This window comes from Corvus hawaiiensis, chromosome 7 (genome assembly GCF_020740725.1).
Source record: "Corvus hawaiiensis isolate bCorHaw1 chromosome 7, bCorHaw1.pri.cur, whole genome shotgun sequence".
In the NCBI taxonomy this organism is placed as follows: Eukaryota; Metazoa; Chordata; class Aves; order Passeriformes; family Corvidae; genus Corvus; species Corvus hawaiiensis.
The window spans coordinates 9,068,032-9,086,434 of record NC_063219.1 but is presented as its reverse complement, the minus strand read 5'-3'; positions in this window follow the sequence as shown (position 1 = coordinate 9,086,434).

The window sequence follows — 18,403 nt, the reverse complement described above, 5'->3', positions numbered from 1 at the left end:
TCTTCATGAACCATAGGAAATATTTGCAACTTTAGTAAGAGAGGTAAGAGTGTTGACTTTTTTTGCTTTATGGCTCACATAATCATACAAATTACAAATTTTGATAATATTTAGAGTTTGTGAGCAAGATTGCCCCTTGGTTGTATCCATGAGCTTGGTTGGAATGTCTGTGATGTTGATCAAAATTTTTGGCAGCGGTAGAGGAAGAATAAGGATTTTGGCTCCTAGTAGAAGGATGAAGAAAGACAATTTGGCTATAAGAATATTTGACACTAATGTGCAAACATGATGCTTATTTGCTTTTAATAGAAAGAGAAACTGAGGTTACACTTCCCTAAAAGGGCAGTCTTGCTCTTCCCTCCACCTTTAAGCACACACTTGTGCCTCCAGCCTTGCCTCACCACAGCTGCATGTGGGGCTGTGTGGTGGGACAGGTGAGGGAGGTGATCTGTTTTTCTCTGCAGTGCACAGTGCTGCTGTGATTCTAGCAGTCCCAAAGCAGAGCAACTGAACCTGCTGCGGAGTTGTTGCCCGGGGTTCTGGGGCTTGTCCTTTGAATTCTAGAAGAAATACACGTATCTGGCTCACACAGATCAGTTCTGGTGCTATTGCTCAGTGCGCTTTGTAGTTTGTCACTGTTGTTCTGTTGAGTAATTTGTTTAATCTGAATAAGTCCCAACCCGCTGCTGTCCAAGTGTTTTATTTGTTGTTCATACGTTACAAAGGTTGAGGATCAAGTAACTCAGTAGTCAAAGTATAATTTCTGTACTGACTATCCTTTTTATGTTCAGTAATAAATGCAGTTAATGTTTATTAATCAAAAATCCATCACTCAGTTTTATTGATTTGTTCAGAAGAGTGATGATAATGGTTTTGAGGCATAATAGCAAATGTGGAATGTTTTTAACTTCTGGTCTTACCACAAATTGGTGATTCTTCTACCGATATGGAGTCGGCTTTTGATAGGTCCTTTTTAAAATGAATGGATTCCTGTGACAAGATGACTCCTGAAATTACAGTCATACCCACAATAAGAGCAGCTGTGTTCACAACTCAACAAAGGAAAAGGTCAGCACCTTTTCACTCCCAGTGCAGAGTGGTGTCATGTCCATCCAAGCTCATTTCAGGGCTGCTGCAATTCTGGTGTTGCAATGTGCCTGCACTGTTATTCCTGAGAGCTGGGGCAGTGATTTAGAGCTCATCTGGCTGACAGCTAAGCGGGCAATGTCATTCAGTGACATATCTCTGGTCATTCTGCTTGTGTCTGTGCACTTGTGCCAGCTCTGGTGCTGTAAACTGTTTTTCTTTTTACTTGCATAAAATTATTTCTGGATATTAATAATGCCTGATACAATGTTTAAAAAGTATCCAGAAATATTTCAGGCTTTTAAAGTCCTCACCTTTTCAGCATCTGACGTCTTTAAAAATATGCAAAACAACACAATTTACCCAACAAGTCATATAAATAGCTAAAGACCAGGAAGTAGTAACTGATGCCAGAAGGTCTTTGAAGTTGCCATCACCTGTTAGCAAACACATGGCCAAAACAGTAATCTTTAAATAACCAAGCTCAGGCTCCAAAAGGCTGCTGTTAAAAGCATGCTGAAAAGGTGAGGCCATCCTTGTGAGAACACTGTCAGTCTTAAAGACCTCTGTTCATGATGTTGGCAGTACATTTGTGTCAGAGGCACAGGGTAGGACTGATACTGCCTTGGAGGCTTAGACCCTCAAAGTTTCAGTGTTTCACTGCAGGCTGGGAATCTGGAAGTACTTGGTTCTGTATCTCTCAGCTGATGCTTGGTAACATGTTAAGCCACCATAATCAGTTATGGGTTCAAGTGTGAATGGTTTATGAGGTTCAGCTGTAAGTGACTGTAATCTGAGGAAACTTGTCATGCTTTAGAAGAACCACTCACGCAGGTCTTTGGAAGGGAATAGCATCAGGACAATTGTAGCTCTAATGTTGGCCACAAGAGAGCAAGCTGAAACTGTGCTGGCTGCTCAGAGACAGTCCAAGCAAGAGTGGGGCAAGCCATGAAAGACAGATGGATGAGGTCTCTAAAAGGGGATGGCACAGTCAGAGGATATTGCATTTTTGTAGGTTTTTGTCTGTTTCGGAACATCCCCAGTTCTGATCTTGGGTTATTTTGTATTCAGACATTATTATCATCATAATCTTCATGAGTAGATTCTGAGATGTAACATCGATCTCTGTGTTAGTTTCACAGTTGAACCTATATTTTAGTAATTTGCTAATTTATACCAGTCTAAGAAAATTCAAATGGTTGAAATTAATTGGGTTTGCTTTATGGCAATCCTTCTGCTAATTTGTCTGAGACATCAGGATTTGAAGGGAGTTAGGTTAATTTATATAGCCAGGGATCTGGATATATATACTGGAATTTAGGCAAAATTGTGAGGTTTTTTCCTTAGGTTAAGTATCTGGGTTTTCAGTTACAGGAGAAACCTTGCAAAGCCTATAATCATTCTACTTTAAAAGTCCTGTCACTGCAGGTAAAACAAGAAATCTGAGCACTCTTATGGTCTTGAAGTACAGTCAGCTTTTTCAGCTCTTTACTTCTGATACACTGTTAAAGCAATCTGAGAACTCCTTTGCACAAAAATTCTGTGTAGTTCACAAGCATAAAATTATTAATTTTTTAATTAAAAGCAGAATTTCACCACTTTCACATGGAGGATTTTAAGACTGTTGTCAAAATAGCTGGGAGCTATCATCAGTCTCTCATTAGTTTTTACAATCTGATGGCATACCTCAAAGCTTCTAAAAGTGCTGAATCAAACAGCTTGTTTGTAAAATACTCCCAGGGGTCTTTCAACTGATGATTTAAGTAAGAGAGGATTTAAAAATAGACTTTTCTGGGTCCACTCTGTGGACTTCAGTGTAAAACTGAAGACAAGAGCCTTTCTCCTGGTCTTATGTTGCTGTAGTTGAGAAGACAGTTTGACCTTTAATTTTCATAACTTTTGCTTCCTTAATGTAGAACAATTTGTTGTGCACTTTGTTAGACTTTAAAAGAGAGTTAGGATAGTGCCAGTTTCACTTAGAAAGGCACAACTAAAAGATTTGGATTTGTCTCTTGCATGGCAGTTCCTCACATGCTGAGAATGACCAATGCACAGGTTTACTGCAGTAACCATCTAGTTTGAATATGGGATCAGAGTTCCAGATACACATTTTGAGCAGTGAATATTCAGGGATCTTAAAAAATCAAGTGATCTGCCTTACAAAACAAACATTTTGTTTGCGGTATGAAGATGGAGGGCCTGCTGCCTGGATGCTGGAAGCTCTTCTATTGGTGCCACCAAAGACCAGGGGTATGAGAGGCTTAAAACTGCTCAGGAACATTGGATAGACCAATGCCTAATTTGGATTACCTTGGATTGGGCATTGTGATATAAAATCAGATTAGTGCTAATATTTCTGCCTAATGAGAAAAGGAAAAGAACTGCACCAAAAACACTCTGAGTGAAGAGTCAACCTGCCAAGTAAGTCTGCTTTTTGGAAGCTGAGCTAGGAAGTCTGGAGAAGACTGGACGGATAATTATGGACTTGCTTCTCTTTCCGGTTGGGAGTGCCTCCATGACAGTAAGTACTGTGTTTAATATTATGTACAACTGATATTTTCTGGAAGATAAGACCCAGAGATTAGATTGTTTTGAAGGAGTAGGCAGGCCTGACCAGGATGGGCTGAAGGTATGGAAGTAGCAGCCTGCTTTTGCTGCCGTAGTATGGGCCTCCTGGAATGAGGGACTTGGTAATTTTGGCTGAGATAGGTTACAGCCCCATAAAGCATGTTCCATACACAATGGACCTGCCTAAGGGTGAGCTTGGGCAGAACAGAACATGTCTGAGCAGGCTGGAGAAAGGGGGAAATGCATAATACTTTTGCAAGGCTCTCTGAGGCAAGAGTGAAGGTAAGGCTGTTTGCTCTAAGATGCCCAGTTTAATTAGGATCTTGCCTAGGTTGTTTTATTATAAATGCGTTGCTCTCATGCGCTTTTTGTGCCTTCGTTCTTACTTGTCACATAAATTTGGACTTAGCTCTTGCTACTGGGAAAATAGAGCCACTTGGACCCCAAGGAGAGAGATTATTTTTCCAGGTTTGGAGATGGGAGTTATTTGAAAGGAACCACTTAAGTTTTCAAATTCTAATGTGCCAGAAGCCATGTTATCAAACAGCTTGTTGTGCTTCATTTATTTTTAAACTTCATACTTTCTGTGCTCAAGGCTTCCCTTTTATGCCATTACCCACTGTCCTTATTCCTCTCCAGTTTTATTTTTATTTTTCTTCTCTCTACTAGAAGTTTTGGTACAAGTCAGCCTGCACACATGGCAGAACAACCTGGAATCCAAAGAAACTGAACCCTTAGTAGAACTTTCTAGTCTTGAGGTTTACACTTGTTCACCATCCTTTTATTATGAATATGATGCTTAGTGCTTTCGGAAGAACTCAAAGTACTTTCATAGAACTCAAAATGCCTGACTGAGATAGATGAATACAGAGAGGAAGTCTAAGCCAAAGCTGTATGAATTGGCAGGGTGAGGAACAGAACTTGGAGGTCCTGGCTTTTATTCACATTCCACCTATGAGCATTAGTATTTCCATGATTAAATTACTATTTCCATTTTTAAAATGGGGCAATTTTTGCTTTATGAAGTCACAGTCAGAAAACTCCTTGTTGCAGAAATATTCACTGCACTGAATGGCAAATGTGTATCTATTTTAATTTTATCACAGTTTTTGTGTTGACTGTTTTAAACCTTCATGCTTGCTTGGCAGCCTAGACCCTTCACCTCAGTAGCTAGAAGGAAAATATTCTGATCAAGTTCTCATGGAGCAGCAGACTAAGCATTCCACAGCTAGGTGAGCTCTGACAGAAAAGCTCATAGAAAAGAGTTCATGAAACATTTATTTTGGGTTATCACAGAACAAAACATTTCCATTTGTCATGTTGATGTAAAATGAAAAGCAAAATTCCCTGGTTGCAAGTTGCTGTGCCTTAAGCTTTAGTACGATTGTCATCTTATTTAAAGTCTAGACACCACTGAGATTTAACTGCTTTCCCCAAATACTCTCCTGTGAAACACCATCACTGATCCTATACTCTTTCCCGCTTTTAGCACACTTTTTGGAGTAACTACAGCTATTACAATCAAGGAAGAAGGGCCTATGGCAGTACAAAAGGGCAGGCTGTAACTACTGTGAGCTGTAAGAATCTCATGTTTCGGGTAGTGTAATAGCCATCGAAAGATTTCCTTCTCCTTCAAGGCAGAACCACTAGAACTGAGAAACCAGCAATGTAAATGCTGATAGGCTTTGAATGTTTGCCTTATCTGTATCTGATACGGTTACTTAAAATGCAGTAATGCTGCCTGCATTCCTGGTATTTTCAGTGCTGATTTTTTAAAACATTAATTCATCATTCGGAGCAAGAATAACCACAAGGGAGGGAGAGGTATCATTACATTTTAATTGTTGAATATTTAGCAAAATGTTGCCTGTGACTCTGAATTTAACAGTAATTTAGGTAACAAAATTAAGGTCTTTCTGCCACTGACATACATTATTGTGTGAGAGAGGTAGCCTAGATAAATCATAAGATTTTGTAACATTGAACATTCGAGTAACATCCTTTTTATAAAAGGCATTTCTTTAAAGAAAGGTACTGGTATTTAGCACTTCAGAAATCAGTACAGTAGCTGTCTGAAATACAAAACAACCCCAAACTAGCACTAGATACCTGTAAGTTAATATCTCAGGCTACATGCAATGTAAGTTCAGTTAATACTATTAAAGCAAACTTTAAAAACCTTTTTACAAGGCTTTAAGTATGAGAGTATCAGTGTAACTTGACAGACTTACTCAGAAACCGTGACCTTGGTTAGCAGTGGAAGTCAGAAATAAGAACACTGAATTTAGAATAAACAACCTTTGCCAAATTTTGCTTATAGTCTCAACAGGTTGAAGTGACAGTCATGTCAGCATCAGTTTTCATGGCATAAAGGAGGAAAATTCAGAGTGGCCATTAGTAAAATGGTAAAATTGCAAGCAACATGAACAAGATGCGACTACACTTGACTCTCTCCAGACTAGAACAAAAAGAGAGGCATGACAAGAAATTGTAGTGAAGGAACATACGTTCCTGGAATTATTCCAGTCCTAAAGGATAAAAGTTCTCTCTAAAGAATGGAAAATGGGCAACTATTTTTCACTTTCTTTGTCTCTTCTTAGCCTTCTCTGCTGTTTTCACCCTCAATGAAATCCTGAAAAATGATTATCCAGGAGATAATGAATTGGTTAAAATCCTCTTATGGACAGTGTTCAGAGCTCAAAAGACAATTCAAAATTTAAAGCAGTTCTTAGACACAGAGTATGGTTAAGATTTGACTGCAGGGTTCTTCAGTTCTCTATTCCAGTAGGAAAAAACCCCTACATCTAAGCCCCTGAACAGTGGTGTCACAGGCTGTGCTTGGTTTAGTGGTAAGCAAGAGTTAAACTGATAAATCTGTCACAACTATTCTAGAATTTATACAGTAATCAGCACAATTAAAGCAGAGCAGGTTTGGCCAACACCTGCTGAAAAGTCTTCATCATCCTTGCAACTGTCAGATTTACCCTATTACTTACACTGCTACTGCAGAGATGACATTAAGATATCTGATAAAAAATTGTATTATCTAGAAGGAGGTCCTGATCTCTTTAAAAATCAGAGGAAGACAATAATTGCTCTTTCTTTTTTTTTTTTCTTTGCATTTTACTTTTTATCTGAAGTATTTAATTGACTTTTAATCCTTGTTTAAGTAAGTCCACTATATATAGCCTAACGTAATATTGTTTGCTACTGAAATGGATGCAACAACTCCTCTGCTGCACATAAAGCCATTGGAAGTATTTTTGGCTAAGAAATGAAGGCTCGAGCATTCAGTTACTATTCATGTAACTTACACTTATTTGTTTACTGTGTTTTCCACAGAGTGTTGCCAGGAGACTTTGTCAGGCTTATTTTCAATCATGCACTAAACTAGACTGCAGCAGACTATATGCTTGTTCCATTAGTGCTCTACCTTTATATTTTTAATAAAACAGCTAACAGCTAACAACTTGGAGAATAAAATACATTATTTGAATGACTGAAAAACTGGAATATTTTGTTCAGAGATGACACTGGGAAATGAAATGCATTTCTTGTTCTGAGTAAGAATCAAAAAAAGGATTTCTTTTTTGTTGACTCTTGTATTTGGTATTTTAAACTGTAATTAAAGTCATTATCATCTTATAGAAGAACTTGGATATGTGATTTGCATCTTGCTTGCTTAAATGAATAGTACTCTGCAAAGCTAAATTCTGCTGCTTTCCTCTTGTAGATAATTTGAATCATAATTTGAATCATAATGACTTGATTACAAAGCAAGGTGAGCAAGGTTTAGCTGGTGAAGAACTTTTTGGGTTATTGCATTCTTCTTGCAGGGAATTGAAGCAGCACAGTCTTGAACATCTTGCTGCTGGAGGATTTTCATTAGCTTTAATCAAACTTCAGGTCTCATTTGTATAAATTTAAGTGTATGCAAGTTTGTTAATACAGAAATACAAGTTTATATATATGTACATAGGCCTATTAGATAATAATCCTAGATATTCTATTTATTGTTAGTAGCATTTCTTTATATTGTAGAATTCTGTTTCATATGTATTTATGTTGTCAAATAAGGAAAAATAAGGAAGTTAGATGATACTAAGCACTTAAAAACCCCTGCAAACAAATAATAATAATAAAAAAAACACTTAAGGAGAACAGAAAGTATTTTAAATAGCTTTATACCTTAAGAGATGCCGTTCTTGCTCCACTTCTGATCTGTCTTGCCTACCGATACACAATTTTGTCTTAGGCTTGATGACCTCTGAGGATGTCAGATGCTGTTTTGAAAAAGATTTTTAAATCATCATGGGTAACTCAAATAGTATTTTTTCAATTTTACAGAAGTCATTGAAACCTAAACTCAGGTGAGTTAACACTTGTACAAAATTAGAATTCATACAAAGAGAACAGCAAAGGGGGCAATTTGACAGGAAATGAATCAGACCTAAATATACATCTGATACCACTGCAGTTTGCTGTTTTCTTTCAGGCACTACTCTGCTCCAAAACCATGCAGGATATCTTAGTATTTCTCTTGGCAAGCATATTCAGTATTAAATATATACCTCAATATATTATCTTGATAGTCAGTGCTCAAGCTGCTTTTAGATTTTCAAAACTGAAGGTATTTTTCTTTGACCAGGCTGCATCATGCATGTAGGTGATGAAGAAAGCAGAAGATTTTACTCTAGTTACTGGACAATTCAATTTTTAGCCATTGCAGGTTGTGAATGTGTCTCATATTCTGATGCTGAGGACAAAGCTGAGGAGACTGAGGGTAAAGGTTTTGTGTTCCAACATGTAGATAGGGAAGCGATTTGGGTGAGCGGAGGAAGAGAAGGTTTGTAGTATTCAGCCTCTTCCCAGCAGAGCTTCTAATGACAGGTTGCACCATCTATTCTGCCTACATATCTAGCCCTATGCAGAACAAAAATGAGGAAATACTTGCTAGATGATTGGCAAGACGTTTGCTAACAGTGTTGACAGTAGCTATCTTTCTGATCTGACACTTCACTGGTTCTGTGTGTTTGACATGTGGGAGAATTATTTACAACTCTATCAGAACTGGAAAAATGGTTGAAAGAGACATCCAAATAGTAGAGATTGTTGCCTCTTTTAAATTTAATTTTATAACAGAAAAAGCACTGATTGGTGGGGTTTCAATATATTTAGAACTGAAAATATTTATGTTGTTCATGGTTGGTAAGTGAAATGTAATGCCACAGAAATTCCTAGTTTTAAAATGCTGGTTTTTTAATAGACTAATTTTCTGAGCCCTAATGATATTTTTTTGTCATAGAGTACAGTTAAATAAGGAGAATGAAATCTCATGCTTCAATAAGTGTCAGAAGGGAATTAATTTAAGCCCCTAAGTCTCCTGTAGTTGTGTGTGCAAAAGGAACAGTGACTTGCGCATCTACCTAAATCTGCTCTGCAGTACTGGCTGTTGTAGGGCAGGTCAGAATGTCAGGAACTTAGGTGAATCTGATAGATCTTACACTGTGGGATCAAATGTTCCTTTTAAGAAGTGAACAGCAACAGCAAAAAGGCACAGTATCTTACACTGTACTAACTACTGCTGGCTGTTCAGTACTAAAGCAATTGCACAAATGCTGGTGTAGTCTCAGTTGTCTTGTATCGGAAGATAGGCAGTTGGCAATCCTAAGCCTGGGTTATCATCTTCACTTTTCAGGCTTTCACTGTGCTAATTAGCATGACTAATTAAAAATAACTGGATTCCCTGAAGTTTGTTCCATTTGCATTTTAGCATTAGAACATTGTTTTTCTACTGAAGCATTTACTTGAGTTTTTACTGAGATACAGGTACAGGGAATTCTGCTTAGACATTAACACCATTTTAAATGGTTTTTCTAACTAGTTAATCTTCAAGATTTTGCAATATATCTGTAGCTAGTAAATAGGTCTTTTTGCAAGGGTTTATTTATTATATATCTGTCAATTTCTGATTTGCAGAACAGAGCTTATACATAGGAAAATAATTTAGCAGCATTTTATTGTTTAATTCTTTATGGTTTGTTTCTCATCAGTGTACTGTGTGTTTGGATCAAGTAGTTCTCACTGCCTGTGGAGCATCTTTTGTATGACCCGATAGGTGAAATATTTCTGGTAAACTCAGTTGACTCTGGTTAATTTATGTTCCATGTGTTACTGTGATTGGATGTTAGACTGTACTTCCAGTTCTTTGCATTTGAAAGTCATTAAGCATCCTTCCTGCTTGACTTCAGTGTCATTGCTTCATGTGTTTATTTGCTTATTATTTAATTGCAAAATAAAACTTTACTTCTGAGAATTTTTAAAACTCATTACCCACTCTGCATTAGGTATGAAGTAATCTTCATTTCCTGGCCTTAATTATTGCATAACACTGCAATGCACAGTGGTGGAACAGCTGCAACATCCTGACTGAAAATTCTGCATTATCTGTCCTTGAGCACACTGCAGTGTCTACAGAATCATACAAAACATGCCAACTTCAGACAGGAAGGATTATTAATTGGAGGAAATTTCCTGGGTGATCTTGCCAGGTTTAGAGATTATATTATGAAAGTCTTCTACTAGGCAGTAGCTTTATCTAGCAAGTTGTTTTCCTGCAAACAGAGATTTGATGAAAGATCAGAGTGCCACACCCTGTGCATAGGTGTGGGAAGAACATTTATCATTGTTTGGTTTGGTACCCAAATGACGTTGCCAATTTTTAATTTGCTGACGTGATGGCAGCCTGACCTCTGTCTCAGAGGGCACAAAGGCATACCTCAAAATTAATAAAAATCTTTATCACAGAGTATCTTGCTGTTCTTTTCTATTTCCCTAACTATTTGACTACTTCTTCTGCAGCTGTTGCTCTCGCTTTGACTCTCCACAGTTCTCAGGGTGCAAAATATACAGCCATGTACTCCAATTACTGTTACTATTTGTTGATTATTTTGGCAGGAAATGCTTGTACAGCTGCTTTTTTCCTTTCATAAAACATCCCTGGGGACCGAAGTCCTTGTTCTGATGACAGTGAGAATGTTTTCAGCTTGTACAGAAGTCAGGTGGTTCTCCTAAAAGCACTATGCTAGAGCCTTTTAGCCTGCAGAATTTAAATATAAACTGTGAGACTGTTCATAATACGGCCATTCTCTAATGCTTTATGATCCCATGAACAAAGGTGGGGGGTTAAGTTTATAGCACAGCATCATCTTCCTTGACTCTTATTCTCCTCACAGTATGAAATACTGTATGAAATGTGTAAAAAAAAATTCAGCTAGTAATGTCTCCTTAGCAGAATGGAAAATTCTAAGGTGCCACTATCAATGAGGATGAACCAGTAGCAGATACAGGAGATATTTGCAACTGGAAGCCTTAATTAATTTCTCAGATGAGATAGAAGAAGATGCAGATTATGACAGAGAAGCAGTGGAACAGGTTGTCCAGGGAGATTTTGCTGTCTCCAGCCTTGGAGGTTTTCAAGACGTAACTGGATAAAGCTTTGAGTAACCTGATCTTGTAGCTGACTTTGCTTGGAGTAGGAGATCAGACAAGAGACTTTCTGAGCTCTTTTCCAACATGAATTTTCCTAGTATTCAAATCTTTGATATCAAGAAAAGCTTGAAGGTGTCTAGCATCTCACAAGGCCCATAAAACCTGCCACAATGTAGCCTGATATTTACCTGCAAGATCTTCCTTTAGTCTATGACCCTTCTTTCCAATAAAGCCTGCTCACATCTCCTGCTTCTGTTAAATGACTTGTGTGGAATGCTACTTAAACCCCATTTCCCATATTTAGTGATCTGACACAGACTCCAATACAAAGATTGTACTTATCACTTGGCCCCAAGACTGCAACAGAAATTCTGTTTAACTTCTGTGAAGTTACAGTGGAGAGAGAGAACAAGGACAGTGTGTACCATATTCTTTTTATTTGCAGGAAGTCTTATTGACTTCTGCATGCTTAACTACTGAAGTTAATTTCCTTACTTCTTCCATGCTGACAATACTACTGAGATCAATTAATCTGTTTTTCTTCCTTTCATGCTTTTAACACACTGTTTGCTTTGACCTGGGCAGTGAAGCCACTTTCATTGTTTTACTCCAGCCATTCTTTAATTTCCATTTTTTTCTAATACCTAAAATGACTTGCGTCTTGCATTTCAGATGTTACTGTTACTCGCTCCACGTTCCCTATTGTCCCCTCTGATCCTGCAGCTATGAGCTTTGCTGTATGGCTGCACAGTTACTGCTCTAACAGCTACACTTCATCGAACAATTCCTGTGCAGATTGCTCACCAGAAAGCTGTTGCATATCAGAAAGCCCATGGCAAACACATGCAAGGCGTGCAGAGGGGAGAGGGCTCTGACCACCTTCAGGGAAAGTGATGTCTGACTAAACTCAGCACCTCTTTACTCATTACACAAGGATCTTCTTTCCTTGAGGAACTATAATAAGGTGAGACACACTGGATATTAGCTGGTCAGTAGTTTTCAGTGTGACAAGCTCTAGTGCTCTTACCTAATTTTATATCTATATATCTATATACATAAAATGGTAGTTGAATTAACCAAACAGCTAGTGATGTACACACACACATACACATATATATTGTAACCAAGTAGGTCAGGAAAAAATACAGTGGTATCCCCAATACTTTGTCCAACTGCTCTGTTTCCTGAGGAGCACCCAGTACTGTGGACAGTGTGCAAACATGTTTTAGGTGTTAACAGTGTGACTTTTCCTCATAAAGGACAAATCATGACATTTCAATCCTGCAAACTGCCTACAATTTTTTTTTTTTTTTTTTTGGTTTGGATTTTAAGAAGAGCTCAGCATCCTGCCACAAAGGAACTTGACTGGTACCACTGGGGGAGGAGCTTATTCTTAGTACAGTAGATCTGTAAACTGAATTACACATTTCCTATAAAACCAATTCTCCATAAATAGCCAAACAACATTAGTCAGTTGATAAAGTATCATCTGCTTATAATGGTCATTAATATCACCCTGGGCACCATAACATCGCTGTTCCCCATCTCCTGCCCCCTAGCCTCTCTGTAGAGTTAATCTTCATGCAGTATACATGTGGTGAAACTAATAAGCAAATTCGTTGAATGCTGTCTCCATTTTCAAGTTTTCAGAATACTTGACCAATACTCATGGACTCAACCTCTTAGTGACACGTAAAATAATCCTCATTCTATAGATGAGAAGATTGGAGCACATAAAACTAGACATGCCTGCATATGACAGCGCTCTGAATTTACTGTGCATGACACTATCCATCCACACATTTTAGAAGACTTTAGAAAATATCTCTCTTTTTATAGCACAGGAAATCAAGACAAAAAATGCACTTGTTAGCAAAGACATCCCCTGTGATAGATCAAAAAGTAGACTGACCAGTGGATTCTCACTTTGCAGTCACTCAGCTTCTGATAAAGCTTAAAGGAAAATGTGACAAGCTATTGATATGCTTTTCCTGGAGCTGGTAGCTTGTGCAGCATTAGTTCAGTATTGGTACCAACAGGTTTGGCAGCATGAAGCTTGACATGAGCTTTCTGAGAATGTACCCCATTTCCCTAGCCAGGCTCTGTAGCTGCTGCTGCTCAACTCCATGCTGCCAGAACGAGACTGGAGTGAGAGGCTGCATTCTAGGTGTCCCCTGCATTGGTGACAGACCCCCAGGCGGGAGGAATCCAAGATTACTGGGATTACTGGTTAGCAAGCTGCTGTATCATTTCATTTTGGTATCAGCAGGGAGAAAGCAAGCAGTGAATTATCAGTGCTTCCATCCAACTTTCAGTTAAGCCAGTTAAGCCACAAAAATATTCTTGTTTTCCTTTCATATTCACATGTGAAGATTTAGATGTAATGTCTCTTTCTGCAACTTCTCAAGTCATGTTATATGTAGCATTCTTGAAAAGTAGCAATTGTGTTCTATAGTTTGGAGATGCAGCCTCTATTTTTTAAACTAGCTGTTATTTTGTTTGTTAAATAATTACAACTTGCTGTCTTTTTTTACAAAACCTGTATGTGTGCTTGGTTGCGTTCCCATTTGAACATCTTGCAGAGATGGTAAATTATTTTTCACTGGGTTGCCTTAAACTAGAAATGTATTAAGCTATAAAAGTAAATTTTGTCTCAGAATTTAATAATCTTCTGGCCTTTCATCAGGTTTTCTAGTTCTCCTTTGAATGAAAAATATGGCTTATTCAGTGATTATGTAGAGGGGAAACAGAAGTGGACTAATCACTTGATTAGTGTGGCATATCTGGTATTTCATATGCTAATTCACACCGAATAACTGACTTTTCTATTCCTATATTAGATCATGATAATATGCTTAAGGAGGCAATAAACACAACAAATCTTAATTGGCAACAAGCTAAAAATTTAGTTCAAAATATTTATTAAATAATTTTTTTGAATAGTTCAGAAATAAACTTTATTTCAGGATGGCCAGTGATTTTTCTCAAGTGAGCTTTCTTCTTTTACACAACATTACCAAATCAGGTGAAGTTGTGATTTCATAGATAGTTGAATCTATAAAGCCTGACACACAAAACTTTATAAGTAGACTCATAGAAAAGTCAGGCATATTAAGTTGGATAGAAATTGCAGTTGATTTATGGCACCCATAAAACACTAATGGCGTAACAGCTAAGACTATTTTGCCTTCCTGAAAGAGTTTAGCCTTGAGCAGAGGAATCATTAGGGAAAGTCAGTTTGTGGTGATTTTTATAAATATATTTTAATAATACAAAATTCTAACAAATGCCTGTCATCAACAGTTTACTTCGATGCTAAGGTAGAAAAAAGCCTTAAAAATGGTCCCAACTTCAGAGAGCTGATGACCAATGCTAAATATATTTGTCATATGTATGATAATCGACAGTACTCTGTATACCATTTACACTTGGAATCTAATTTGACAATCAGTTTGGCACTTGATTAACTTTAGCTGATAAATAGTACACACATGATTTGCTTATCAACAATAATATATAATAATTGTGAAAATAGGTAGGGAAGGGAGTAGATGGCAATAACAAATGGCGATTTCTTGCTTGCTTTCTGTAAGTATAAACTGTTTTTGCCGCAAAGGAATGAGCAAATCAGTTCAGTGCCCTTCTACTTTGAATTTGGCCTTTCATCTTCAAAGTACTCTCCAAACATTTATTAATTATCTTTACAACAGTCCATAAGGCTAATAGATAAATACCAGTGTGCTTATGAGAAACTGAAACACAAAGGTGGAGCCATTGGTTGGCAGCCACATGGTGAGTCAGCACGGAATCTAAGATCAAAATCCAGAAGGGCCTGGCACCCGCTGTGTTGGTCAGTCGCTGGATTTAGTCTCTTTCTCAGTCTTGTCTTCCTGTGTGCCAAAGACTTGATTTTTTTTTTTTTGTTTTGTTTTGCTTGCTTTCTTCCCATTTGCCTTCTACTTCCTGCAGGCCTCACTGGAGATCAGATCATGTGCAAATTGGCAGGTACAGTTTTCATTTTTCTTTCTTCCCTCATCCTTCCCTACTTAAGTAAATGCCCAGCCTTCTTGTCCCCTTATGTCCTATATTTCGACTGTACATTTCAGAGAAAGTAGTAAACCTTGAATTGACCAAATCTTACATTTGTTAACTTGACATATCAGGGCATAATGATGTAATTTTTCTAATTAAATGTCTGTATCTAAAAAATCACAAGAATGGATCTCATGTCTTGAATTACTTAATGAAATACTTCTTTTTGATGGTTTCCTATAAATCTGCAAGTCTAAGTTCCTATACAAAATGTTAAGGATCTGAACTATTTTATTCCAAACAGTGATTCCCACAGCCCATATCCATGTATTTAATTATCTAAGGAATAATGATTGTGAAGGCAGGCATGTTCCCTTGGACACTTTGGGATGATTCTCACCTTCCTAGTGAGTACCTTATTCAGTTACAACTACAGTTCGCTACAACAAGCTCATATGGGCACAAGCCTCATTTTCTTCTTTCAGACTGCCTCCTAAAAATCAGTCAGGATAAGTTCCCACTAAAGACTGCATCCAAGGGTTCTCTTGGCTCCAAGGGATCATCCTGGAGAAAGCTATGTAAGGCCAAATGCAGACCATACAAATGGCAACTAAGTGATAGTGTTTCAATTGGTTGGCTGTAGGGTTTTCCAGTGCAAAATGCTGGACATAAGGACTGAAGTAGATTTGGGAAAACTGAATGGGGCTCTCAATCTCCCCAAACCAATGTTCTTCCCCAGTGTTGCTGTAAAACCTGGTGCAGAAGTGCTGCTGAGTCTCAGCATAGAAATACTGGCAAAGTATTCTGAGAAAAGCTAAAAACTTGCCATACTACTAAACACCTGCTGTCCTAAAGATCAAACAGCCTTAGTAAGGCTATTAGAGAGTAGGAATTTGATCTGTTTTTCTAAATTTAGACATGTATTATCATCTGAGATGACAGAGGCTATCCTGTCTGCCATTCAGTTAATACACCTGTAGAGCTCAGGTCTCCTACAGGACCTATGTTGTATTTGCCTTTTGGTTGTTATACTTTCACAGGGTCTCTTGAACTAGATGCCTATGTTTGGCAGCTTATTTTGACCCCAAATAACATGTAGTCACTGTGCAGTTTTTCATCTAAATTAATCACTGTCTTGAAACTCGTTATGGACAAAGCATAAACAAAACACTTGTTTTGCAAGGGGAGGTATGAAATCGATTGCTGGCAATAAGAATGTGGTCAAAACAGAAAGACTACAGAAGAAAGGAATTCACAAATGAAAAACCTGTGCTCCTCAGGATGGATGTGAATATTGTGTAAGTAGACATTAGTTAGAGGCTTAATTGTGACAACATTGTCTCTCATAATTATAAGTTACAGGAACTCTTGTGTTTGTTCGCAAGGTTAAACACATCACAACAATGCTTCTGACCATGTCTGACATCCAGAATTGCACCTTCGCTTAAGAAACATCCTCTGCCTGTTTATCCTATATAATTTCCCAACCACTTTGGAGACCTATACTTAATTGACTTTGGCATGGATTCTTATCCTGAAAACACTTGGAAGCACGTGCATAATTAATGTTTGAGTATTTCCACTGAATACAGTAATGGGCAGTTATGTGTTTTAAAGGACAGAAGACATAATTAGTGAGCAGCCCATAGATTTAAAAGACTACTTACTTGAAATTTACCTTGAAAAGCAGCTTAAGTCAACCTCTTCTGCAGTGAAGCAAAAGCCTTCCCTCAGCCCCAGCTGGGGTCAGGAAAAAAAAATCAATGTACTCTATTGAGACAATTTGAAATCCTTTAATCTTGCCATTGTTTTATGTTTTCTATGCGTGAACCCAAGTGGTGTAGTTTAAAAATTTAGCTATTTATTTACATCTGTTCTTTGCAGTACTAGTAATATTAAGAATTCTTTAGATTTTTTCCTTCTCATAGTTGTTTTAAGTTGCTTGAAAATATTTTCCCTTTTTCCTGACATTAATATGTCAGGAAAGGATTCTTGTTACCTCAAGACTCATGTGCCAGGCTTTGTATGACCAGGATCCTATGATGTTGCTAACTTTCCATATCAGTTCCCTTAATTTATTAATGATCATTTCATCCATTTGGGAGTGCTAGCCATAATAATAGGGTGAAGTAGTATTAGATAACGGCAAGCTATCGGTCATATTTGTGTTTTCTTGTTAGCTGACTTAAGGTACTGAGTAGATTTGTGCTTAAGATATTAAAAAAAAAAAGAGCTCTGCCAAAACAGGTAAGCCACATTTCCAACTCTGATAGGACAGTGTTTGCACAGAGCTGAAGCTGAGGGCTAAGACCACCTCTGGAACCAAAGGCTTTGAAAAGCTTTCTGAGGCAGAGGAGTTTGTGTCCTGTCCCTGAGCACACTACATAAATATACTGGTGCCAGCAGATTGCATGTTTCATTTCAGACATTGCAGGGTCTCCCTGGCTGTATCTCTGGAATATGATTCAGGCCCTGGGTGTCATTAATGACACAGAGAGTGCTTTCTGTGGTATTATCTTAACTTTCACTTCAGATTAGTTAGAAAATTAACAAAACAATATTAATGTGAATGTTCTTATTAGAGCCCTTATAAAAGAAATTTCAGAACAAACTTAAATTTTCATGTTTTGGTTTTAAAAAATTTTTTTAATTGGTTATTATGCTTCCCACCCTCTAAGAAAATAGCCTGAAGATGGACAAAGCTTTCTATGGGAACAGCTTTCCCTGGCTGAAACAATAGTTAGTTGAAGTTTGCTGTGATAGTGAAGGCATATACCATCAGTGACAAGAAGGTATCTGATTGAGTCTGATGGGTAAACTACTCTTTGGAAGCTAGGGTTAGGATTTATGAGAATTGAAAGCTAAGTAATTGTACAATGATGACTAATTACTAGATTATTATGTTGTTACTATTATTGTAAATAATCAATATAGCACTAACACCAAAGGGTTATGGTAATGACATTGCAAAAGAGAAAGAGACCGGCTTACTATTCTTAATAAGATATGGCAACTTAGTTAATCACTGTCTAACATCAAATACAGGCAGGTGGTAGTATGAGGTTTTTCTCATACTCAGAACTGTGTCAGATTCAACTCTGCAGGTTTTGCTAAAAAGGTATCTGGCTCAGTGTCATGCCCCAGTGCAGAGCCCTGTTCACACAGGGTGCTGTATATGGGTGAAGGGTTCCACCTGCAAGATTGATGGCTACACAATTGATGGCTG